At 34.4% G+C, this 26111-nt stretch overlaps 1 long non-coding RNA gene across 1 annotated transcript in view; it reads right to left on the reverse strand.

Annotated features, from left to right (window-relative positions):
* Positions 1–26111, reverse strand: part of LOC113229525 — a 202461-nt gene that overhangs the window by 125635 nt on the left and 50715 nt on the right. Inside the window, exon 2 of the long non-coding RNA XR_003310420.1 lies at positions 21597–21631. This is a non-coding gene — a long non-coding RNA (uncharacterized LOC113229525). The remainder of the gene's footprint in view (positions 1–21596; positions 21632–26111) is intronic.

The raw sequence follows: 26111 nt of genomic DNA on the forward strand, positions 1-26111 counted from the left end.
ATGAAGCTTCATTCGCATCACGCGTCTTTTCATTTGGTCAAGTATTGTTTACTTGGCAGTAATTGTTTCAGACGTATGACGGACAGAGATCGAGAGTAAACCCCCACCATCCTTTCCATCCATTCCACCCATCTTTTTAAAATATAATTTAATCGATAATTGAAATTACCGTAAAGAAATCTATAATGGCACAGAAAGTTCACATAATTCTTGGAAGACACATTAAAATCCATAAGACGCCCTTTTTTGGAAGGGATCCGTGCCTACTAGTTGGACGTATACCAGTTGATAATAATAAGACGCTACTAAGCCAGTACTTCCGATCTATTTCTTATAAGCCTGTACGAACTTAGTTAAGAAGTATGATGATAATTTTGAGCAACTCAAATAAAAACAAAGCTCGTAAATCAATTCAGCCAAATAAAGACCCTTTTTCTTCCACGCACCGTCTAAAATACAAATGGAAAGAGCCGAACCCAAACAGAATTCGTTATAATTTACATAACTTGTCATTTCGCTAACAGGACAAGGCTCCAGGGTTTAATTAAAATAATGGCGCTAGAAGTCGTAAATAGTCAGCAGCTTTTTCAGCGACCAGAAACTTCTCTGATCGTGCGATAATGTATCTCGGAATTCCTTGGTTCTTCCAATTTAGCTTTAAATGAGCGTTTAAAACAACTTTACTTTCTTCTTACGTACGATATTTCACGACAATGGCCAAGTTATGGCGAATTTGCTCATTTATCTTTGAAAGCTTTATCGAGACAAACAAGTTTGTTGTTTACAAACCTTTTTGTAATTAATATATTCTGGCGTTACTTTGCGGAAGTCCATGTGAATAAAAATGGAAGTAAATAAATTTGTTACTCCGCGGACCCTGTGAAGATTAAATAGCGTAAAGTTGCCGCGCGTGTATTGAGAATTTTTGCAACAAAGTAAGTCAATCAAAATTAACTGCATGAATAAATTCAATACAAGCGCGCTAAAACTATACACGATTTAACCTACACCGGGTTCACTGAGTAGTTAAATTTATTTACTTCCATTTTTAAATCACTTTTTATTCATGAAATATTCTGTATTCTTTATTGCACATAAAATTACAATTAAAATACAATACAATAGCTTAAGTATAATAGTAGTAGTAAGTCAATGTGCAACAGGCGGCCTTATTGCTATGTAGCAATTTCTTCCAGGCAACCTTAGGATAGACATTTCGGATATATTCATTCACGTATAGTATTATTTAGTATAGTATAACTTCTGTGTTCAATTGTTTGCTACGCTGTTTTTTGTATTGTTTCTGTTTTTATTTTTATAAGTTTTTTTGTACCTTTTTTATAATTGTGACGTTGCTATAAATGGTTTCTATTGCTATTTCTAAATCTCCTTTTTTCACCTAACATTACAATTTAATATCACTACCTACGTAGTGAATTACTTATTGAAGAGAATATTACTTCAAGAAACGAATAAAAAAAATTAATACTTTAACAACTTTAATGTTAACTCATAAGGATCAACTTGTGACGCAGCAGCAGGGTACCCAAATTGCTAACAGCATTTCCCTTTGGTATAATATTGCTAAAAAGTTATCAAGATTGCCCGCCCGTGAATGTCGAATAGACCTTTAGCGAATAGAACAATTTATATACAGACATTTTGCCTATCTAGATAGAAATACTAATCTACATAAAAAATAAACGACAAAAATGAAATTTCGACGAGAACTACATTTAAACGGCCAAAAATGTATATAAATGTTTCTCCCATTTGCCGGTTATATTTGGACCGATCGTATTTTTAGACGTTCTTTACCGAACCCTACACAAAAAAAATATCATACTACATATAAGACCAGAAAGCTTTGTCATGTAAATACACGTTATCATGCTCGGGTAGCTGCTGTGTAGTAAGTACCTATGTAAATACAATCAGAACCACAAGTGAGGATCTTGCTTTTACAGAATTTACATGGAAGAGGCGAGTTGCAAAAAAGAGAAGAAATTCTTTGTTATTAAAGCCTGCGATTGTCGTATCTCGTGAACAGCATTTTGTTGAAAGTTTACAACAACGTTTACTTTTGGCTTGTTGGTGTGCTAAAAATAAATTGTAAAGATCTTCTCGCAATCCACAGCTGCGCACGGGTCTCGTCTCAGGCGAGAGTTGCGGGTTGGGTACTCCACAGTTTTGGGTTTTCCGAGTATTGTGAACCTTTTTCGACGTGCAGGTTTCACCACGATGTTTTCCTTCGTCGAAAAGCTCGCGGTAAATTACAAATTAAATTTCGCACGTACATTCCGAGAAACTCAGAGGTGCGAGGCTGGATTCGAACTCACGACCTATAAACGGTGGGTTAAACAATAAAGCTACCACGCCTTCTCACGCTATTTCCATTAATTAAGGTTTTCACTTAAATTTTATTTAATAGTATATTTTGAATATTTAGATCAACAGACAGCGCTATTTGTGAAGGATTGTGATGAATGACTCCTCCGAATTACTTTCTAAAAGAGAAATACTAATGGCATTGTTATTGCTACATAAATATAATTTTGTATAGTGCTGTGAAGCCGACGTATTTGAAATATCAGTCATGTTTTTATTACAAAAGGCGTTAGGATCCGGAATTTTCCATGATGGAACTCTTTCCCATATTGAGTATACGCCTCCATATCACACAGCTCTACGTGTAAAACGGTACCATTATCCCTTTCGTGTAATCCTAGTTTTCTGATCTTTAAATAAAGAAAGAGTACGACTCAGCGTATCAGAGTATTTTAGAATTGTGGTTAAAGTAAATCGCATCGAAGACTGGCATTACCTCTGAAACTATTTCACTTTTTAAACTTCGTGCGCTAAGGTTGCAAGTCAGAAAGAAGGAATACCCCTGAGGTGAAATTTTCTATCGCATTCGAATTATTAGTAACATTTTCTTCAGAAATTCTAATAAAAAATTGCAAATCTGTTGCCTCCTTGACTTCATCATTTAAGAAATTTTTATTATTTACTCAGGTGTCTAACAGCACTGGTAGTCGTGCTATGCCTTCTTGCCATTTTACTACTGACATTAATATCTCAACCTACACAATACACGAACAATCAGTTTTGGTTTTATTACATCCCACCTACTCTACACGTACACTTATTTTTATTCCATGCATTTTCCATTTTTTGATTTTGATTTATGCCTAGTTAAGTCTATTATATTTTTTTCATCTGCTTGGACGAAGCGACACCATCCTTGTTATTTATTCGGCTTCACAGATAACCAGCGTAACTAGGTGTTTTCACACGTCTTGTTACAAAAAGCTAAGTGGAGACCATTTTGGTAACTTTTAAACGTAATTCTGACATTGTAAATAGTATGTTTTATCCTAAGGTTATTTTAGTTCTTGTTATCATTCTGTCATATATATTTTGTCAAAAGGCTACCAAATAAACTACTTTTCTTTCCGTCTGTAAAGTCAGTTCTGTAAATGGGCCGATACGTCGGTTTGTTTGAAAAAACAAATATACGCGATTTAAATCCGGTAAAATAGTTTCATTTCCTATGTGTAACAATCACGAAAACCTAAGAACTCGATACATTTCTTTATATCTTCTTCTTCAGAATCATATTATAACGCAAAACCTCTAGATAACTACCATTTGAAAATGAAACTGTTTAGTCTAATTTACTTTTTTTATTATTATGAATACTAAACGTTAAGACTTTTAGATTCATTACAAATAACACTGTTACACTATTTAAAATACATTACGCAACTGTTAATGCCCATAATAGGAACCCGGAGCAGGTATTCATTGTTGGACATAAGTCTCCCCCTGAGCACGCCTAGTCTCCTGGTCTTATACCGCCCGCATCCATCTGCGGCCATTTTTTGTCACGTCGGCCATCTTGCCGCAGGGCGTCCTGTACTATCTTTGCCTTGGCATAGTGGCCACTCTAAATTAAGTCTGTCCCATCAGTCCTTCTGCAGACATGTCCGGTCCTCTGTCACTTAAGCTTTGCGAGCTACGTCGGTAACTTTAGTTCTCTGACGTATAATTTCATTAGGACTTCGGTCCGTTAGAGAAACCCCAAACATATACTATGATATATTTGAGATAAAGTACTTGGTACTTGGTGTAACGGGCTGGTGTCTGTTACACCAAGTACCAAGTACTTTATCTCAAATATATCATAAGAGATAAAGTATTGTATAGTCATAAATAACATATTTCGTAGGGCCCTGTTGGTTCCTCAAAGGACCGTCATGTGTACCATAATCGTGTTTAACCAAATACAATAGTAATAATAAAGACAAAATAATTTATAACGTAATAATTAAGTCACTGACTTCGTAGCTGGGACGTGTGTTACTAGAAATAGTAGCCTCTTTTGATTTTTTGATTAAAAGTACAGCGAGTTCCAGAATTATTCTTTAAATTTATGAGCTCGGTGGACCAACGCTTTCTATTATGGGCGTCGGATGAGGACATTTTTCGATTCCTGGACCATTTTGGGAACTGAACTTTTCTAAATTTTTCCTATCGAATGTTCTGGGTTAGTGCTGAAGTGTATGTGGATTGTCTATCGAACGCACACGTCATGAAAAAAAAATTACGATGGCGTTACTACGGAGAATTCTCTGTAGCCACGCCACCTATTATTAATACTAGTAGATTCAATTTTAGCTATATTTCAGAAATTAGCCTATGTACAAACGCTGTGCGTTATGTATATATAAAATGTAGGCGAAATGTAAGTTATTGTGCTACATTTTCATTGTCAAACCTTATAATAATGAAATGCCTTCATATTCACTCTTATAACTTATTTAATTTCAGTCTTTGTAACCTATTTAAAACGGAGTGGTGACCCAGTGTGAAAACGGTTGTTCCTCAATTGAGAGGTTTACGGTTCGCGTCCCTGTGGTATTATGACTTTAATTTCTAAGTTAGCTACATCTGCGATTAATTATAACGTACACACTCATAGCCCTGCACTAAGAGAACCCTGTATCGCGGGTGCCATGGACACATAAATAAACAATTTACATTACTATTATATTAACTTAATAAAGTTATTTACTTGCCGTTGACGCCGGAATGACCGGTTACGTAATACATGTTGACTATGAATTGTATATCATTTTATAAACAGCAATTAATTTGTAATAACTGAAATGGAACGATTTTTCCGGATTTAAACCGCGTATATTTATTTTTTCAAACAAGCCATTTCATTTGTTCTAATTTCCACTATTAATTTATAATAAATTTAAGTAAATAAAAATTCATATTGTTAAAATAAAATAACTTGTAAAACAGATGTAGCGTAAATAGAAATGTAAAATAATCTTTGTAAAATTAAAAATAAGGTACTTAATTAACAATTTTTGTAACTATAATGATAAAATAGGGTGGTTTGCAGTAATATTAGACATAACTGGTTGATGACTTTACCACCTCAATCAACCGTGACCATGGGACCTGTAAAGGGCTGAAAAAACAAATATATGCGATTCAAAACCCAAAAAATTGTTTCATTTCCTATGTGTAACAGTCGCGAAAACATAAGAACTCGATTATTCGGTTACCATTCGGTATTCGGCTTATTTTTACTACTCGACCGAATACTGAATATCTGAAAATAGAAAAAGAAATGAGAAAATTTTGCGTTTATTTATGTGAAAGATCAAATGAATTTTAACATGGCTAAATTATTATTCTAAGAGATTAAAAAGGTAATAAACGAGATGAAAACTATTTGCTTATTATGTAGTAATTAGTGACATGATTCAGTAAACTTAATAAAATCAGCCAAGTAACTGTTTTTTGTAAAACAAAGTAAACGAAAATTTTTGAGAGTTAATGAAACTTAAGTGAAATAAACAATTACTTTCTTCATATTATAAGATGTCGTAACTTTAAAATTATAAGCTAGAAAATTAAATTACCTTTCTGTTTCATTGGACAAAATTATTTATCACAACTGAAGTTAATCAGTGGTATTTTTTCGAGGCACTTGTCTCGAGCGCACGCGTCACATGATGCGGGTGTAGTGTAGAGGGGGTCAGTCTATGTTCAACCATCAGCCTTGAGACACGTGTTGCACTTGCTGTGCCAGACGCTATGCCAACTAAGCCACGGAAACAACCAGCGGACCTCACGAATTTTTTTATATATTTGTTGTCGTGTAATTTGTTTGTTAGGTAATGGCCGTGAATTTTGAATTATAAGTTTGAAAATTAAATTACCTTTTTGTTTTATTGGACAAAATTATATATCATAACTAAAGTTAATTAATTAGTGGTATTTTTTCAGGGCAAATTTCGTACGTGCGGTAAACAAACAGAATAGCTTCGTCGAATGGTTATGGTATGGTATGATATGACGGGCTGGTGTCCGCAACTCGACGTTTAGATGCCTATTTTGTGCAGGGGTGGATGCAGGGTTCTACTCGCGCTATCCAAGATCCTCTAGGAGTCCCAGACTCCTTCTAGATCTGCAGAAGACTTCGAGGAGTAACCTTAACACTCCAAGGTGCTTCGCCCTATAGTTGGCAATGCCAGAGCATTTCATTCCTCTCCAAGCACGCTGTGTATACAAGGCAGGCAATCTGTGAGAACTAAAGCCGTATTTACATTTGTCTGACGTGTCGTGTCGTGTCGTGACGCGTCAGAACGGTATCGGTTTCATATTTTTAATATGGTTATATTTTGTATTAGTGTATCGCAATCTGACGTGACGGCTTGTACTGTTTGTATAAAACCAATACAGTTCTGATATGTCGTATCGTGCCATGTCAGAACAATATCGGTTTTATAAACTTTTTCGGTTTCGGTTTTATAAATAATGTAAATCCGGCTTAATTGAAAAGGTATTTATTATATGGACAATGACCGGGTCACAGTTTGACCGAGTATTGGGTACTCGGCCTGTGGCCGAACATACTATTCATTGCAACACTAGTAATAACCAAAAATCGGAAATGACAATGTACGTTTACCTAAACTTCAAGTATTTCTTATTTATTTATTTTATATTATCACTGGATATATCGTTGGTTATACTTTGGTTATTTTATTTATTTATTTATATTCAGGTTACAAAAGACCCATAAAACACATACCTTATAGACTAACATACATAATAATATGGTAAAAACAATTTATTTATTTATATGATTTATTTATATTTATATAACAACATAATAGAAATTGGAGCAAACAGTGCCCTGACGATAAAAATTTAATAAATAAATAAGCATTAATAACACAGTTATGTACTAAAGACTATTTATATAATTACGATAAAAACACAAGCGCGACATCGCGATACTTTGTGTGATCGATAACTAGGTCATACTCACACCACTAACCCATTTAATGATATGAATTTTCATTTTTAAAAGTCTAGAATAAAAATGGAAGTAAATTAATTTACAACTCCGCGAGTAAATTAATTTACTTCCATTTTTACACGGGTTTCCGCAAAGTAACGCCTGAATTTATTTATACAAAAAAAGTCTAGAATATAGTTAAGCTTTCCTGGGTTTGACAAATATAAATTTTCAATCAGGGCATGCGGAAATACCGTTCAGTGTACCAGCTTTAAAATTGCATTAATAGTTTTTGATCAATCAGTTAGTACAGTGCAAACACAGACGCCATTTATGTATGGGTCCCTGGCCTTTATAATAGCAGTCTATGGTCAAGCAAGTCTATTGTCTATACCCTGTCAAAATTTAAATTAACCGTAGTACGCTTAGGAAATGAAACTATTTTTCCGGATTTAAATCGCGTATATTCGTTTTTTCAAACAAACCGACGTTTCGTGCCCTTTACAGGTCTCATGGTCACGGTTGACTGAGGTGGTACAGTCGTCAACCAGTTATGTCTAATATTGATGCAAACCACCTTATTTTTTCCACTATAGTTACAATAGTTATTAATTACATACTTTATTTTTAATTTTACAAAGAAAACATCCCAATTTACGCTACATTAAGTTTTACAAATTATTTTATTGAATTATTTTTTATTAAGTTCAATTTATTATTAATTACTAATATCAATTAGAATAAACTAAAACATATTAATTAATTAGTACTGCAGTCTTATGTCTGTTTGGGATTTTTCATTAGAGGTGATTTTTCGTTAAAGATTTAAATCCGGAAAAATAGTTTCATTTCCTATGTGTAACAATCGCGAAAACCTAAGAACTCGATACATAGTACACTTGTTTGGTTCTTAGGGTATTAAAAGACAATGTACACTGACACTTGTCCAAGTCTAGTCGCCGCCATTAAGTAAATATTAATAGTACTTTTCTGCACATTAGTTACTTTTATAAAAAAAAAATCTAAACAGTCAAACATTTTTTCATACTGAAATATTTAATAGCGAAAATGCACGGTGGCATGGATTACGTGTCCGCGAATGTATATTTTTACTTGTAATAACAAAATTTTGTTCTAAATGCACTACCGTATTATTAGTTATACACCAAAAATCAACGATGTACTAACAAAAATATAATACAAATATAGATACAAAGATCAAACACAAAGAAAAATTCCTTCGATCTGACTGGAATCAAACCAGCGTCTGTTGCCATGACAGGGCCGCAGACAGAACAGCCGCCGGACCAGTGTCTGTTGCCATGCGGGTTGGCTGCTGGATTTAATCCAGTCAGATCGAAAAAAAAATTCTTCCTGTTCGATCTTTGTATCAATAATAATAACAAACTAGTGGAGTATTTTCACAAAACATATACGAAATTATGTTTTTTCATATTAACAAGTCGTGCGCCTGATGCTAAGCGACACGCCTGTCCATAAAGAATACTTAGAATTTCTAAATAAAAATTTACATTAATTTGAAGTACAATTAACAATAGAAACCACACATGAAATTAATATTTGCACATCTGCTTGCAGGTTGAATACAATGTACCTAATTTTATTTAAGACCTTCATCATTGCTGTACTCTGGCAAATAAACGTTTCTATTCTATTCTATTCACATTTTTATCGTGTCGTTTTATTTATCGTCTGACGACTGTCGTTCTAGTTCTTCTCATTGTTACGACTGTCTGTCTTCGTAATATCAAAAAAGTCGTGAACGACAGTTAATCGTGTTGTGCTATGTATGAACAACTTCATTTAAATATACAAATCACGACACTTTAAACTGAACGACTATCTGTCGTTACGATATCAGGGGAACGCACCCTTAGGCATAAGTTGACAAGTACCACCAGCATTTCACTAGCACCCATAACCCTTCAAAACCGAAACACGGTAATGGTAGTAAAACATAATTATGTTGAAAAAATAAAATACATTAATATTACTTCAGGATTTCAGAGAGGTTTGATTTTTTCTATATGTATTTTTTCCTTGAAGTTCAGGTAAATATATTCTCCTATATCGATCTAAGGTAATAATTTACAATTAGTTCCCTCGTTATCTGATAAAGAACGCTTCGCTCGTTATAGTGTTCGCTAGCTTAGTGCAAAGTGAGAGCACGTGTAATTGCACACGTGCGCCATCTGTACACGTATGTCTAGGTAAAATGTACAAAATGGATTATCTTACGCTTCACTTACTTTCTACCTTTGTTGTACTCATTGTTTTAAGTATTAGGAGAGTTAATAGAATTCAAGACTCATAAAAATTGTTAATTCGTATTTGATGATGGTGATCAGGTGAACCCTGGCTTCGTAAGTTGATTGTATATAAATCAATTACAGTTAAATTTTAGATAAGAAGAGACAAAGAAGTGAGATATATTATTTTACTTATTATTATTATATTATTTACTATATTATTTTAAGACATAACATTTTAAACTAAAAATGGTTTCTCTATGAACTCTTTGGATTTCTATATTAAAAACTTAAATAATACATTTTACCAAGTGACGGAATGAACAAGTTGTGCGTCTGGTGGTAAGCGACAAGTTCGTGCATCACAGTCGCAGTGCCAGTCAGTGCTTTAAATAACTAAGATCTGAGAGGCAATGCCACTGCGCCGCCGCCGTCACCTTGAGACAGAAGTTAGTAAGTCCCACGTGCCTGTAATTTCACCAGCACCCTTTGGTGGCACCCTGAAGTGGATCTTGCCCTCCGACACCAAAGTATGGTATTTCTGTCGGTCTTGTGCCACTTCCGACCATTCGGACACATGCAGCTTCTAGATCTTCTTAGGTCTTTGGCGATATCGTTCTTTCCGCGCTATCTTGGACGGCCCACTGGACGACGACTCGTATTTTGCCCCAAAATACACTCTCTTGACAGCTCGATCTTTTCCCATTCTTTCCACATGTCCCAGCCAGCAAAGTCGGGCTGATTTTATTTCCTCGATTATGTTCGACTCAAACACTAGTTCTTCTATGGCTCTATTGAAACACATTACTGCTTGGCGGTGGAAATAGGTCAGGTGGCAGTACTTCCTTGGACGAATTCTTTCACAAGGGCTCTACTGTTATTAAATATCGCACTGTTAATACAATAGTGTATTAACTCAAACAGTGGACTTTATCAGAATCGACGAAAAACGAATTACTCACTTCCCCCAAAAAATCATTAAAATTTATGTATATGTTATACTTTATTATAGACACAAACAATTTCCCAAATATATTTAAAAATAAAATGGAAAAAATAATTTCATATTTTTGAATACGGATCGTTTTGGCCAGGACTAGGTCACATAAAGCGTGTCTCATTTTGAGTTAAGTAGATATCTTTTGAATGTTTCTTACAATATTCTAACGATGGTTTTATTGACAAGTAGAGAATCAAATTTTACGTTCAATAATGATATAATATAAAATTTCACATACTTTGAGTTACAACACTATTACAATAGTAGTGCGATATTTTAACTTAGATATTTTTGGGTTATCCTTATGTAGTTTAAAATGCAAAGTTAGAGAAGTATTTTTTAATTATTATTTGCGTAGATATAACATCGCACTGTAACGTTCGAGCCGTTACTTTATTATCTAGCTGTTAGGACCGTACTAGCTATCTAAACCCTGTTTATATTTATAGACCTCCAGGTGTAATTGTTTCAATAAAATGTTTCTGTATCATCTACCTGTTTTATGATTGTTTGTTTCCCTTATAAATAAACAAATAAGCATTTTGCGTATCCCGTTTTACTGGCTCCTGCACTAGACATAACATGTCTCGTGTTTACAGTTTAGATGACAAAAGTTAATAAAGACGAAAGGAATTTCCTAGATCGAGCTCGGTTGATTGGCATGGTTCTCTGGCACATTTAAAAAAATTAGATATGAAATAATACTCGTATATTTTTAAGACTATTTTACTTTTGAATGTGATTGGGTTTCATAACATGTATTACGGAACGTTTCATTGAATAAAGTTAATGGTAAACCAAGTAAAGGAGCATGAGTTTATACAAAAAGTGACATTATAGCGAGAAAAAACTGTAAAATATTAAAAAATAATAATTTTTGAGAATATAAAGCTGAATGTTTCATCATTATTTTCTAAGAACGCTTGCTTTAAGAGTAATAAATTAAATAACGTAAAAATGTCACAACTTCAAAACTTATTTTGTGTATTTCCAAAAAGTTGGATCTATGTGTTAGGTCACTTTTATTTTAAAGGTGATTAAGTAAACAAAAATTAAGTGGATATAATGACATAAATTTCAAAACTATAAATAAGCCAAGCCTTTGTTGAATTGACAAAGCTCGAAATATACAAAACTGTTTAAAAATAATTAAACATTTCTATATACATATCGAGTTCTTAGGTTTTCGCGATTGTTACACATAGGTAATGAAACTATTTTCCCGGATTCGGGACGTTTCGGGCCCTTTACAGGTCCCATGGTCACGGTTGACCTGTAAAGGGCCCGAAACGTCGGTTTGTTTGAAAAAACAAATATACGCGATTTAAATCCGGAAAAATAGTTTCATTTCCTATTTCTGTATATAATTTTTCAAGGAAAAGAAAACATATATTTCCGCACAGGATCGAACCGGGGGCCTTCTGCGTGTTAGACATATGATAACCACTACATCACGAAAAATTTAACAGTACTCTGAAATTATGAACCTCTATTAGTGCCGTAGTAAAACTAGAGCTATTTTGCCATTGACCTTGAATGGATATACGAGATAATAAACGCCAAAGTTATTACAACAATAATACTAAAATAATAATTCATATGGCTGTTATTATGCTAGTTATAAATCTTCCAAGTCACCATCTTAGGTTTAGGTTTCATAAAAAACAGGAGTTGTTAACGGTGTGCAGCATGTAATATCTGGACGTTAATTAATTGTAGTAGATAGGTACAGTCATATGCAAAACAAACTTGACATTTTGTACTTAGGGCGCCTTCAAATTAGATGTTTGTAGAACTGCTGCAGTGGCGCGGTAGCCGTGCGGATGTAGTGCTTAAGTAATTTTTAATTCATTTCATTACGTGCCATTTTCCACTAAGCGACTAGCCGCGAGTGACCGCTGTCGTAGCGGCTAGCTTTACTTCAAAGTCGCGGCCGCGTTACAGTCACAATTACATAAAATGCGTGTTACAGTCACAATGTAACTGCCTCTGTGGCCGAACGGTTACCATGCGACTGCCATGCAGAGGTCCCAGGTTCGATTCCCGGGCCGGGAGTAATATTTGTATCGCCTACATTGATTTCTCTCATGAGTTTGTCTGTAATTTGTGGTACCCGCGACCCAGGGTTTCCTTGGTGCGGGTCTATGTTGAATGTATGCCTTATTATTATATTATTAATTACACGTATTTTTCACTAAGCGGCTAGTCGCGGGCGGCTAACCGCACGTTAATGTTATTTATACAAATAAGTCATTATACATTTGCAAAAAGTTTAGAAGTAAATTCAATTGTTACTAACACTAATTTTAAGTTACATTGTTACTAACACTATGGAGCCAAGTCCGAAATAAATGTCTTATTATTATTATTATTATTATTATTATTATTATTATTATTATACAAACCCACTGACGCGGCCGCGAGTCTAAATCAAATCTGTCCTCTACGACTGCGGTTGCTTGCGACTAGACGCTTAGTGGAAAATGGCGCTTAAAGAGGCGCGCGCATGTCACGACAGTTGCGCTTCCAAATATTGTGTGAAAATTGGTAGTGGTAGCGCCACAGGGGCTTATACGAGCATTTAATTTGAAGGCGCCCTTAGGATCATTCTTGTCGCAAGCGGCATACAGTTGAATTTCCCAGTCAGTAGGATAGGATGTCAAAATTAAGGTACAAAATCGGTTGCAGACTCTTACGTACGATTATACGGAGAATCTCCTCTCAACCATCTTTTGAATTATAAAAGAGCACTGCAAATCATCTCTTTCTTTTTTTTAAATTCTTTTTAATTTTTCAGTCACATCACGTTTTAAGTGTGTTTAAAATTTTCGTTCTTACCGAAACTTATTGCTTTTCGTTCTTTTATTTTAATTTAAGAAATGTATTAAATCCATTTTGTTTTTTTCTTTTAACTTGTTATTCAAATGTAATTATTGTTTTTCTCTTAAATTTTATTATGTTTAAGTAGGAACTGTTACACCGTCCGTTTCACATTTTTGTTAACATTGTGTGTCGAGTAACTCTAACCTCTGAGACACAGGTTACCACCTAGTTCAGGTGTGGAACGTATCGCCACCTATTTAGACACTGTTGTACAAAACCTGTTTAATTATAATCCTAATGTTCTATTTTTATGTACAATAAATTATTATTATTATATAAATCGTAATTGTCAAGACGTACTCTAGACCTTGTATCAGCTAAGTTGCATTAATATAACCGTGCATTTTCAATAATCATACATATTTATGCGTCTAGTTGCTTTGAAAAATGTGATCATTTCTGCACTGTCATACTGTCTCATATTTTTCGACGTGTTACAAGCTGTATAAAAGTTATGGTAATTTCAGAGGCTTGGTACTCGCGCCTATCATAATATTCTACTTTCCTGACATTTTTGTGTCACAGGTCAAAAATATTATACTTTTATTAAAATTTACAAACATGGGACTCGCCTCTTACACCTTTGTTGCACAAATAAGCAGTGTATCTAAGTTCTCCCTAAACTGAATAAAATATTACATTGGATCGCATGATACAAAGACTTCTTACAAAATACAATTCAATAATGGAAAAAATACTTCGTATTCTTGGTATAATGAAACTAAATGTATCACACTTATATAACATGTACATAAGTCCCAAAAATAATATAAACTATATGTGTGTAATAAATCATTGTATAATTATATGAAATTTTATAACTTTTCCGTTTTACAATACAAAATATATATTTTTTTCTTTTTTATTGAGGAACAAACAGTCTTATACAAATTATAAAATAAAAAAAGCATTTAACTTATTACTAAACCTGTAGGTCCCTGTACTTATAAGTAAACAAGTATAAGGTATAAGCAAAGACTAGCAATGCTCAATTAAAAATATGTTTTTTTACTAGACTATTCTACGACTACTGCTAACTGAAATGTTATGATAAAATGTTATCGACTAATTTCGTCGAATTTTTAAGCCTCTTTCTTGAAAAGATGTCATATAACAAATGTAAACTAATTACACCAAAGTTTTATTGGTTTATATTACCACCAGACGCGCACGACTTGTTCATCCCGTCACTTGGAATTTAAAAAAAATGTGATTTATATCATAGACTAAAATAGTTCAAAATGCAGGTTGATGAGGGCTCACTGAGGCTATCAGCGCAAGAACGGTGTAACCGTGAAATATTACTACATTTGTAATGTTACATTTAGATGATAAGGGATTTTAAATTAACCAAATTCATTTTGTACATAGTAATCACTTATATGGCCAATATACATGTAGGATAGATAATTTTAATGGTTAACGCAACCTTAAAAATATAATTATAAATGTAGCGTTAGATTATGAGAGAGTAAAGGAGACGAATGAGTGAGTGAGAAAATGAAGAGGAAGAATGGTGGTGGGGAAGGAGTGAGACCGCAGAGAGAGAGAGAGAGAGAGAGAAAGATTTTCAATTTTGATTTACACGTGTGTCTCATGTTTTTTGTTAAAAATTACAAGAAAATAAAAATTAAGAAGTTACGAACCAAATTCACGAATTCTATTGCGACGAAGAACATCCCACCCCATACCACATACATTATATTTATTTTCCATTATTTTGGCATCCAAATATACTCGTATAATAATAATGTACGGACAACGGCACATCAGACTACACATTTTTGTTCGAAAATCGCCTCCAGTGCAACGGAACAAGATACGTCAATGTGTAGCTTAATGTGCTGGCGTGTGTACATTACACACATACATTTGTCATTTAAAGTAATATTGTAGAGAAAAAAAAATGTTGGTTACATCAATTTTGCGTTGATAGCTTCTATTGGCAAAATGATTCGGGAAAATACTTGTTTTTTTACACACGCCTTTGGTTATTCTTTTACTTAGCTGATATTACCGTTACCCTTATTTAATTACCTCTCTGTAATATAAATTACGAAACGCGATCACGTTCAAAAGAAAAGTACTTTATAAAATAAAGTATTATTTCATATAATAATAGTAATTATTTCGTATAAGTTTAATTTATATAAATATCCTGCCTGCCAACCACGCCAGTTACCCGGTCTTGGTACAGGAAATTCCGTGTAACTCTTTATTAACTTTTCGTATCTAAATTGTAAACTCTCCTTTGAATTGTAATTTTTAAGTCTTTACTATGTATGTAATATGTAACGTTACTATGTTTCACCATGATATTCAGTTATAATATAATATGTCGACTGTTAGTACCATCACCTTGTCTAGAAAAATACTTTAAAAAATCCCGGTTAAGTTTTTATACGAAACTGATTCTTGCCCACCTGAAACTTGTAATTATGGGTGTTTAGAACTTATCAAATTATAGTTCGCTGGGTGGTATGGGTTCAAAAAAAGCTTTATATTACGTTTCAAACTTCGCGTGCAGCAGCTAGTAATAAATAAAATTTTAAATAACACGAAATGAATATAGCCACTTCAATAGCGCCGATATCTCTAAAAAATCGTCAATGTCGCTTCCAGATGCACTCACTCATTATATCTTTTAAGTTTGGAAACATAAATTTCTACTACACTACCTAGGGTTTCTAAAAATTAAAAATAGATACGCCAACATCTTATGTGATAGTATACAAAAATTGTAGTCTTTGTGCATTTAATTGCATGTGTTTTTAGTGGTAATTGGTGTCTTCATAATTTATAAGTTAGTTACATTAGAAAATAAGTAGAGTTTATGTGATGGGTACGCTATAACCTAAAGCCTGAATTTTGACAAATATGTATGTGAAATTTCTCATGTAAGTGAATTGTTGTTATAATTCATAGCCTCTCACGCGATAGATGCAGTCGTGGACGCATGCCGCCACAGAGCGTTGCGCGATTCATGCGCCTCTGGAAGCATACCACACCTAGAGGTGCCGGTGATGATTTTATACCGATATATCGGATATCGAAGTTGTAACAGGTAAAAGAACTAATATTAATTGCTATTTCGGTAACTACTCTAGCAAACCATAAAGTTTTTAATGCCTGGATCTGTCATTTAAAAATTTAAACCACTTCAAAAATACGTCACGACAATCGTGTGAGTGTTATTGTTTGGGCAGGTGATTTCGGTGTTTATTTATTGAAAACATACCGTAAGTAACGTTTTTTAAGTTTACTCTGAATATAAATGTTTATAAACTATACTTTAAGGAGTTCATGGTAAACGTTAGAATCACTGAAACGGAATATTATCATATTTATCCAAGTACACCAAAAATTTCATTAGTGCTTTTTAAGTGCAGGATTTGCAGTGTATTATTGTATTTTATTTGAGATGTTTTTGTTGGTAGTACGGAGGGTATTTATTTAGCAATGCAGAATAATAATTTTTATTTATAAAAACTTGTATTTAAACTGAATGCTTTTCTAATTTGCGAAACCAGATAGCCGCCATTTTGCGGTAGGTTTATCCTATCCTTTAAGGGCCGCGTAGGTGGGGGTAGCGCATCGCGTGAGCGGTTATGAGAAATAAATATTTTTTAAACCTTAAATTTACGCATACTGTAACGTGTAAAGTAAATACACTTATCTCACTTCTTTGTCTCTCCTAACAATATTTGATTTTATGTAACAATAAACTTTCTTACGTAAGTACCAGAGCAACGAAGTTCATTCCGAGGCACACATCCACACCATAACCAAATTTTGAATACCCAGACCTCACCGGGAACCGAATTCATCACTATGTCATCTATTTAAGCTGCTTAACGGCTCTAAATTTGGCTGACAATATTTTTTCATGTATAATAAACGTTACCACAATGAGAAATTGTTTTAGCGAAGGCCTATTCCCATAAATCTGCAGCTTACGTTATCGAATTCATTTTCGTAAAGGCGTTGCATGTAGGGAAACCAATATTTGCAATTTAAAAAGGATATCTAGTATTTTGGATTTCGACTATTAAAAATATGGCTTTAATAACGGTACGCGTACATTGAGCATAATGCAGACTATCAGCGTAAGCACAAAACTGGAAACAAACACCAATCTTAACGTTTCCTTTGTTTTCGCCGCAAAGAATCTATGCTTGACTATCTGTACCAAAACAATCATTAATTATTGTAAATGTCTCAGGTCCAACGAGGACGATTTATTAGAACACTTCTAGCATTATTTGCAGACGAAGGATTATTTTTTATCTTAAAAGGACGACAGATTTTTTGTTTATTTATAATGTAACATATTGATACTTCAGATTTCAATTCAATTGTATCCCGTTTGCGATATGAAAGATCCAAAGTTCAAAGTGAGCTTGACGTGCTCTTGACTATACTATTGTGCATTAGTGTAAAGGACAATGGCAAACTGCCATATAAATTTGTGTTGACATATTTTGTATGCGTCTGTTTAATAAAAATACATAAACAAATTTTGTTTTGGGTTTACTATTCTGAGATGTCTGGAATTAATGATAATTCAGTTTGAAGTTTTGGAGGTTATGTGTTACTTAATTGAATAAAATATATTCGGTGTATTAATTATATCAAAATAAACTACAGCAACCTTAAACAGCGTTGATAGAAGTTGAATGGTGCCGTGGGTTTGTGACGTGACGAAATTTCAGAGGAAATTATTTTTTACACTAATGTAACCAAATAGTGCAGTCAAGAGCACGCCAAGCTCACTTTGGACTTTGGATCTTTCATATCGCAAACGGCATACAATTGAATTTAAATCTGAAGTATCAAGTATGAAATGCTCTTGAGCTTACATGAACCTTTCTTTGTCTGTCGAAAATGTGCGGTTTAAAGGCGTATGAGGCTGTCTCACTAAAACTAAGGTTTGTGGTCACACAACTTGTAGGTCAAGTGTTGGGTAGATACTTGTACAGTGTGCAGTGATGGAGATAACGTTATTAGGGGATTTGTGTCGCTGAGAATTAGTGCAATTTCAAGTATTTTATAAGTTCATGCTCGCTATCCGTGTAATTATCGTTTACACTTATCGTTAATTTATTTTATATGTATCTAACAGTATGTAGTACAAAGATATATATGAGCTTGCTATAAATTATAATGATGGCAAATTTTGTAGGACTTACTATAGATACTTCAGTGTTTACAACATTTGAAATGGACACTAAAAACTAAAGCATGTAACATAACAAGACTGCACTTAAATTCGAAATGCCAAGTGCTTTTCTACGAAATAACTACTGACGTCGATATCAAATGAAAATGCTTTTTCATTTGATCTTTAAAGTCCCTATAAATATTTATCACTCCATAAGTTGAACGTGCCAATAAGGGAAATAGAAAACTAAGTAATAGCCTCACTCCACCGTAAGAATACAACGGTTATAAATCGTGAAACGACTGTTTTATTGGCACCCCCATAAATTACATTAGCAAATTCACGTCAGACGTGAGAGCCGGTCAGCAATTCGTTCGAGAGAATGACTGCCCTCTTGATAAGCTCCTTCTTCGTCACCTGCGTCCCAAAAACTGCGAACCTTTTGTTAAGAATTTGCTTTTAAATTCTGTACGGACAGTGTGATCAAAGTAAGAACATTTTTTATGTATTTGACGTCATTTTGATTATTTATATATTATATTATCCTATTGAATTTAACGAAATTCTGATGTGATACAGAAATGCTCTCGAACCCTTTTTTGAAATTCCAAATAATTAAAATAAATAAATAAACAATTTTTTAAGCGATACGCTTGTCCGTAGCAATTGCAATCCCACTTTAAGAGCTTTAAATCGCAAAGATCTGAGAGACACTGTCACTGCACCTGTCATCCTGAGACATAAGTTCACAAGTCCCACGTGCCTGTAATTTCACTCCCACCTTAGCCTTCAAAGCCGAAACACAGTAATGCACACATTACTGCTTGGCGGCAGAAATATGTCAGGTGGCAGTCCTTCTCTGGACGAACTCTTTCACAAGGAACTCTATTGCTACTACATGATAATAGGTGATAATTGGTAGTTGTGTAAATACACACCTTAACATGTGTAATCGCCCTTATTCACATTTTGAAATGTTAGTATAATACAACGTGAACATTCAAAAGTTAATCATTCATAATAAGCGAAAACTCGGTAAAAGTAATTTTTTTTAATAAGTAAACAAAATACACCAAGAGCGTGTTGGACATGCCATTGATGAGATCCGTTTAGAAACAAAACAAAATGCAATACAATTCGATTACCCTAACCCTAACCTAGGCTACAGGGAGTTTTATTGAATCACTATGCGATGTTGGCAGGTTCAATTTATTAACCTTTGTTTAGGAGACCTTAAGGAAATAAACCCAGGTCACTAAAGCCCGTATAAATAAAACCCAACTTAAGTGTAGAGTCGATATTAAGGTCTCACTTAAGTCAAATGTCTTTATTAATCAATACCACTTGTCAATAATGATACTTTGATTACGTATAATTGGAAACTTATAAAAAATTCAACTTCCTAATAAACGTTACTGAGCACTTGAGCTGATTGTCACGATGTTAGTATGTATCAATAAATTTAGTTTTTGTTTATGATACCAAATGGCGGGACGAACAAGTTGTGGGTCTGGTGGTAAGCGACACGCCTGTCCATAAAAGTTGCGCACTTCAACTCAGAGCTTTAAAATGCAAAGATCTGAGGGGCACAGCCACTACGCCCGTCACCCTGAGACATAAGTTGACAGGTTCCATGTGCCTGTAATTTCACCACCCTTACCCTTCGAAACAGGTACGTAGTAATGCTTACATTGCTGCTTAGCAGTAGAAATAGGTAAGGTGGTAGTACTTTCCTGGACGAACTCTGTCATAACCGCTCACGCGATGCGCTCCTCCTACCGCGAAATGGCGGATATGTGGTTTCACAAATTAGAAAAGCGTTCAGTTTAAATACAAGTTTTTATAAATAAAAATTATTATTCCGCATTGCTAAATAAATACCCTCCGTACTACTAATAAAAACATCTCAAATAAAATGCAGTAATACACCGCAAATCCTGCACTTAAAAGCACTAATTAAATTTTTGGTGTACTTGGATAAATATGATAATATTCCGTTTGAATGGTTCTAACGTTTACCATGAAATTACTCCTTAAAGTATAGTTTATAAACATTTTGTACTCAGGGTAAACTTAAAAAACGCTACTTACGGTATGTTTTCAATAAATAAACACCGAAATCACCAGCCCAAACAATAACACACACGATTGTCGTGACGTATTTTTGAAGTTGTTTATTTTTTTAAATGACAGACCCAGGCATTAAAAACTTTATGGTTTGCTAGAGTAGTTACCGAAATAGCAATTAATATTAGTTCTTTTACCTGTTATAACTTCGATATCCGATAAATCGGTAAAAATCATCACCGGCACCCTTAGGTGTAGTATGCGTCTACGGCTGCATGTCTATGTGCAGGGTCTTGGTCACTTGAGATGGCATCATCTAAGATGTCTGCCGAGAGGTTAAGATATGTTGATTGCTTAGTAGTGAATATCTCAACCGATAGGCACGTAATTTTAATTTTATTTTTAATTTATCTTAAAGGTAATCAAAATACCAAACTTAAGAGTTAAAGAACTCTATTATGCTGCATTTTTAACTTCGCTTTTTAATAGAAATAAAGGAGGAGGTTCGACTGTATATTTTTAACATACACGTTACGCGATTACTCTGACATTCGTATTCGAACAGATTTCGATGATTTTTTTTGTTAGAAAAGGGGTAGCTTAGTAGGGCCCCTTTTAAATTTGAAAAAATATTTCACTTCTAAAGGTAGAAAATTAGGAAATGATTCAGTATATTCGATTTCACCCATTTCCCGTTAACCAATTTGAATAAAACTTGGCAAATAGATGATATTCCACAAAATTTAAGGTTGGTTTTTTTTGTAAAAAATATTAAAAAGATTACAAATATAGCAAGGTTACATTATTTTATTTCCACAGCGATGTATTAATGACTTTGTCAAATAAAATTTTTAGAATTCCTTAGAAAAGCTACTAAAAACTTACCAAAAATTTTGTCTACATATTGTTGCGTCACCCATCTGAAATAAAAAAAGAAGATTTAAATATAGGTGTACTTATATGAAGTTACCGAATTCAATACAACATACATGTTTGCGTTCTTATTATCGCTAAGCATTTAAAACCATGTATTCTATAATTGATATTTTTATATAACTTTATGGCATAAAATCGGTCAAATAATCTAACAACTAACAATTCAATTCTTAGACCGATTTTAGTGGTAGTGGTTGCTACCTTAAATACATTTGCAGTAGTAAGGAAGTATTCTAAATATCGCTTTACTGGATAAGGTTGGAAGTTAGTAGTATCTGTGATGGTACTGACACTTCGTACCTTTCGAAACACTACTGTGTTGCTTTGCGGTATAAATAGGTAAGGCGGGGATGCCTTTTCAAACGGGTTCTATAAAAAAAGCTGTACTGAAAATGAAATATGTTTAATGTTATAAAATACGATAATATAAATGTTTATCGCTCTCTTTCAGGTGTATCAATATTTTAACAAGAAACCAATCCACGTAGGAAACGTAAGTAGTTATGTGAGCGGAAATTTGATGCCTTTGACTGTGTATTTGTATGTACGTCTAAAGCATCGTAGCTCGAAAATGGATGAATTGATCAGCATTTTTTAAATTATTTTATTTGGTACAGGTTTTGAGCTGGATGATTCTTAGGCTGCATACAGATTTGCACGCGCGCTGCACGCACAACATGTGCAGCTCGCGAGCCTTTGGCAAACACGCGCTTTTGCGGTGCATTCGCTAGATCTGTACGCACCTTGAGCTATGTCATGGCTCCGTAACTCGCTCAAGGTTATGCGATAAGTGACTACCGCTGAATGCGCCGACGACGTTGGCGCAAGCGCTCATACAAGTCATTCATTTATGAGCATTCGGCTCCGCATGACTGCACATAGCGGGCAAAGTTATTTTCGCCTCTCTGAGCGCGTGCTTAGGTTCTCTTTCCTAGTAGTGAGCGCCTGTTGTCATTAGTCACATTTAGTATGCGATTATAGCGTAGGTATTTTCGATTTTATATGAGAGTGACGTATCTGTTTCGTAGTAACTATTAAGTAATCCGTGGCTATGTTCAATGAATATCTGTTCAGCTGTTTATAGATCATTAGTGTAGGGATCTTAGTCATAAAATGAATATTTATATAACTTCCACCTGTCTGATCGACATCAAATTTGTTATACTATGGAAATTTTATGACATTATACTGAAATGGTAATCTTGATCTGGGCTCATTAATGAATTGTTAGCTTACAGATAGTGAATTATCGCGTTCATAGGTTTTCGTGGTTGTTACTCATAAGGTCACTTTTGACTGTCAACCGTGACGATGGGACCTGTAAAGGGCTGTTAGTTTGGTAAAAAAAACAAATATACGCGATTTCAATCCGGAAAAATAGTTTCATTTCCTAGATGGTCAATTAATTGACTTTTTAGAGTACACTGTTTTGTATCGAGGATTTTTATCTTTAATTTAAGTGTCATACATTAGCACTGTTCCAACTTGCAAATTCTTTTAAAACGGGAGTAAAACTAGGGAGATACCATCCAAAAGTAGTTGAAATCGAAGCCCAAATGCCAGGGCGAGCAAATGATGAGTTACATCTGCGGACAAACACGTGTGAAACAGATCCAATGGCAAAGAGCCAAGCTGATCAGTTAGCCTATACGGAACTAAAATGTTCTATTATCGAGATAATTTCTTGGCATCGGTTGGGATATTGGTGTCGAAATTTGAAGAACGAGAAGGAAGTAATTGAAGAAATAATAATATATTGCTGATCTATTTATTTCAGAATATCATTTTAGGAATCACGTTGTACAGTGATATTGACTTTGTTGTAAATAACCCTCTCCCTTTGGTTTACTTGCGTAAGTGTAAAGTTTAATTACATTCCTTGGTGAGTTTTGTTTATGATAGCCAGTGATGGGACGAACTAGTCGTTCGCCTGGTGTTAAGCGACACGCATGTCTATAGTAGTTACAGTGCGTCTCAGGGTCGTATTCTAGAACTCTATTCAATGCTCAAGTCAGGATTGCGCTGGCAACACAAGCACTGGAAATACGACCCTAATGGCAGGGATTTGAGTATGATTTCGAGTGCTTTAAACCATACTCAAATCCTAACTTGAGCATTGAGTAAAGTTCTAGAATACGAACCTCAGAGCTTTAAATCGCAAAGACCTGAGTGACACTGCCACTGCGCCCATCACCCTGGGACATAATCGTATAGCTGTAATTTCACCAGCACCCTTATCTTCAAAACCGGAACGCAGTAGGTACTGCTTGGCGGCAGAAACAGTTAAAGTGGCAGTATTTCCCAGGACGAACTCTTTCACAAGGAACTTTACTACTGCTACTAAAAATTTTGCCAAGTTCTAAAGATGGTGCATGAATTAAAAAATATGTCAAGGATGTACTTCTACTTACCACTTTACTGTGTAAACTAGCTATCACGACTAGCGCAATTACAGTGCATAATGCAGACTACAAAACTCTTTTGAGCTCTTTGCAGTTTCGCAATAAAAAGAAGCAATTTGAAACCGGATGAGAAACAACTTATATTGTCGATGGATAACAATTAGTTCTTAATGTGAAAATTTTTGTATATACATTTCTTTACGTAATTAATTGATTCAGGTGTTACTTTGCGGAAGTCCATGTTAATGAAAATGCAAGTAAATTAATTTGCCACTCCAGGACCCCGTAGAGGTGTATTGCATTTTTTTTTCTAGAAGCCTATTCTTCGGCTGAGCGTCGAACTATCAAAAACCCCTAAGGACGCCTTGTAGAGAGGTGAAACACGTGTCGGGTACATTTTCGGTGGTGGTATTTTATAATTATTTAATATTTTATATTTATTTTGGTATCTGTACTTGTGCTTGTATTGTTGTGTGTTTAATTTAACGAAACAGATAACTGGGATTGAATCAATAAATTGAATACTTTAACACAATGTGCGGAATACATCACTCTGAAGGAAATTAATAGACACAGATTAACAGAGTAAAGAAGATCGGCGGAATAATTTATTGAAATTTCAGTCAATTGAACCCGCGTCTATCCAATTATGCCCATTCAGTTTGTTAAAGACAAACAAGCGGAAGTCGCGATTATCGGAAAAAATTAAAGCTTCAAAATATTCTACAGCGAACTCCCCTCGATGATACAGCGTTATTTCTTATTAATCCAACACTTCTTAATTTGCAATTTCTATTAATAAGAGAAATAATTTTTGCGCTACACTTTTCGGAAATTCACTTAAAATATTGGGTCCTTTCTAAATCTACGAACAGTTGAAGTGAAAATTCCGAAATGTGTCGTAACACAAATCAGTTTCAAGTAATTACATAAATTTCTTAAGTCGTCAAGCATCTTATAGGAATAACGTACGTGTTTGTAACGTGGCATATATATATATATGTGTGTATTTATATTTTAATAGGGAATGAAAACACATGTAAGAGATATCGTGAGGCTCTAGAATGCTACAGTACCAAAGTCGTTACGGACATCGACTTTCTTTTAAGCGCGTGTTGGGTTAAAACGTTCCTCCGAGTTTTATAATGCCTAAAATTAACCTTGTGTTGTAGTATAATGATAATCTTTTTAACATTGAATATATGTTATTTTTTATGTTTTTAAGTATCTTTTTGCTTTTGTCAATCTTTATTTTTGCGACTACTATTTTGTGAAATTCCATATATAAAAACAGAAGTAAATTGATTTGCTATTTCACGAACCCAATGGGTATGTTAGTGGTGGTATTTGTGACTGTATTTGCGCTTGTGTTACTTATAACATTTACTTTTATGTGGAGGGAGGGTGAAAAAATTAACACAAGCGTAGCTATTTAGCAAGATTTAATATTCACGGGGTCCTCGGAGTTGCAAATTAATTTATTTTCATTTTTATTAGTACGACTACCATTGGTAATATTCTTATATTACGTTGTTATCAAGCTATGAACACACGCCAGCACATCAAGCTACACATTGACCTCTTGTTCCGTTGCACTGGAGGCGATTTTCGAACAAAAATGTGAAGTCTGATGTGCCGTTGTCCGTACATTGGTGGCAAGTTGCGCTTCAATAATATAACTAACATCCACTTGTGAGTAATAATGAGCCAAGTTAACTGAGCCTTCCTGTTCCCATTAAGAGGTCAATAGTGCCTTGCTCTCTGAGAAATGGTCCCAATTACCTTCCTAAGTATCCTCGGAGGGCTAAAGTGTTTTGCCTCGATGATGTTGCGTTTGTAATTCTATATTATATACATCGTTATTACAGTATCGATATTTAGTTCGATTTATAGCAATTTAGAATAGACGTAAATATAGGACAAAGTTAAACGACGACTTTGGTGGTCCATCGGTTTTTCCCTGTAGGCGCTGGACCTGGGTTTTTTTTATAATAGCAAGCGACGGGACGAACAAGTCGCATGGTTGGTGGCAAGTGATACGCCGATCCACAAAGTGATGATG

Source organism: Hyposmocoma kahamanoa, unplaced genomic scaffold, assembly GCF_003589595.1.
Source record: "Hyposmocoma kahamanoa isolate Upper Pololo Valley unplaced genomic scaffold, ASM358959v1 62, whole genome shotgun sequence".
NCBI lineage: Eukaryota > Metazoa > Arthropoda > Insecta > Lepidoptera > Cosmopterigidae > Hyposmocoma > Hyposmocoma kahamanoa.